The sequence below is a fragment of the Pterocles gutturalis genome, unplaced genomic scaffold (genome assembly GCF_000699245.1).
Source record: "Pterocles gutturalis isolate BGI_N339 unplaced genomic scaffold, ASM69924v1 scaffold38181, whole genome shotgun sequence".
NCBI lineage: Eukaryota > Metazoa > Chordata > Aves > Pterocliformes > Pteroclidae > Pterocles > Pterocles gutturalis.
Window position 1 is genome coordinate 1 of NW_010106768.1, and position 2,389 is coordinate 2,389.

The window sequence follows — 2,389 nt, forward strand, 5'->3', positions numbered from 1 at the left end:
ATAGTGCGACCCTTTCATCTGACTTGATGTGGTAGTTTTGTAATAAGTGCTTGCCCAAAACAGAACCAATTAAGAGATTAGCAAATATCCTTTTCCTTTCCTCCTCCTTCCCTCCTCTCTCTCCTCTCCTCTCCTCTCTTCTCCTTGTGGTTTTTTTTGTTATCTTTTTGTATTTCCTCTCCTCTCCTCTCCTCTCCTCTCCTCTCCTCTCCTCTCTTCTCCTTGTGGTTTTTTTTGTTATATTTTTGTATTAGTAATTTACTTTGGTAATCTCGTTAACTGAAAAATTGTGAAAAATAAAGTTTTGGGTGATTTTGTGTCAAAATAGTTTTTGGTGTGTACCCATGATAAATCCCATTGTGCTTATCTGTTTTTATCATTACTCTGGAAGATTGATTAAATAACATGTCATGGAGGCATGTAGATTTTTTTTTTTAATGAAGGGTTGTTTGTAAATGTAGGCTGGTGCAGTTGTGAGCAGGTGCAGAGGCTGGCAGTAATCGAGCTCTTGGAGGAGGGCTTAGTAGGGTATACTGTGAATGGGTCTTGACATGCTGAGCTGGTCGTCGGGTCATTTCTCCTAAGTGGCAACTGCCCACTTGCTAGCATGCGTCAACAGGAAAATGCCAAGCAAGTAGAGTACCCATAAAATAAACCTTATAAGCTTTTGGAAAGGAAAAAGAAAGATCCATGTTGGTTTTTTAAAATTATAATTGTTCTTTTCTAAGATTAGTGCTGTTGAAATTCTAGCAAGTGGCACTTTCATTCCTTCCCCCATCCCCTTTCTTTCTTTCTGTGTTGACAGGGTAGAGACAGAAAGGTTTGTCGTATACTTTGGGTAAGTGCAGTGAACTGTGGTTTGTCTTCAGTGAATCAATGCTTTGTTTTACAAGTGGTTGGTTTGGACAGACTCTGTCTTTATCACTTATTTTCCTTTCAGGAATCACGTCTTCTGCATCTCTTCAGACAATGCATGCTTGCCCATTGGTGTTTAGTTTGATGGCATGGGGTTCTGGCTTGAAGGCCTTTCTTTATTTAATGTCTGTGGATTATGAAAGTTATGAATGCATGGCTCTGTCTTTGATGTTTGAGCGTTTGATGCAATAATGGATTAGTTGTTTTACACTGCCACAAATACAGTTTCCCCAACTAGACGACTCAACTGACTTGAATTATAGAGAAGAAGTTTTCTGTGGTCAAAGATGAATTGTTGTCTTGTTTTTCAATAACCTACATTTAGGTTATGTTAACACAAATTATTGTGTCTGGTGACATATTTTTTAATGTTCAGTAGACATGTTACCTTATTAAATACATATTGCCTGTTTTGCATCTTGTATCCTCCATGTAGATTTTGCTACAAGATACATTGATTTTTTGTGTGGGGGTGTTCCAGTTATTTGTGGAGTGTTTGTGGAAACAGTTCTGGAATAGTTTTCAAATATTGGTAATAATAGGTCACATTTCTTCCTACATTTAAAAGTGTTTGATGAAGTCCATGTTGTAGTATGGTGGAAACCATAAAAATGTTTAGAGTATGTTGGACCAAGATTTCATTGGAATTTTCTTCCAGGAAGCATGGAAGATGGACAGGAGTCTAAATACATAAACCACCATGTAATAAGCCAGATCCAAACTGTCAGTCTGAAGGTGCATTCTTGATGTAGTAGTAGTTCAGTAGTAGTTCTTCTGGCATTGTTAATGTAATGCACTTAAAACAGCTCCACCAAGAGGAGCACTTTTTGTTCATGCCTGCACTATTCACCATATGCTTTTAGGCAGTGGGTTTGTGAGTAATGGAGGAGAATGGGAATGAGTCTGAGACACTGAGAGTAGGTCCAGCACTTGCTAGAGCCATATGGGGATCCTACAGATAGTGTCCACATCTTACAAGAGGAAAGTTAACACACAGGTGAGGATGAAATCCACACTATTGAGGGGCAAGGCTCTGCCTATTTGTATTCATAGTAAAGTTTGGAGAAGAGAGTAAGAACGTGTGTTTGGCAATGTAATCTCTGTTTGTTTAAGTGATTTTGGATTATCCTTTATGATTTGCTCCAAATACAAAGTAATATGTAACTCTAACTACTTGCTTGCACAATTCTATTTCTTTTCCTGTGTGTTCTGTGCATGTGTGACAAAAATAAAACCAGAACCATCAACTGTCAAAACTAATCAGAAAAAAAAGTTATTTCAAAAGCAAAGGTTTTTTTACAAATGGATAAAACATACTGATGTGTCTTTCTTAATTAATTTTGTTGTTTGCAGGTAATTGTTTTCATAATTTATTCATAAAATTAATCAGTATTCTGATGTCCTTTGCACAGGTGTGGGTTTACTTGCCCAACAGAATTGTCACTGAAAAAAACCTCTTGCCTTCTTTTCTCAG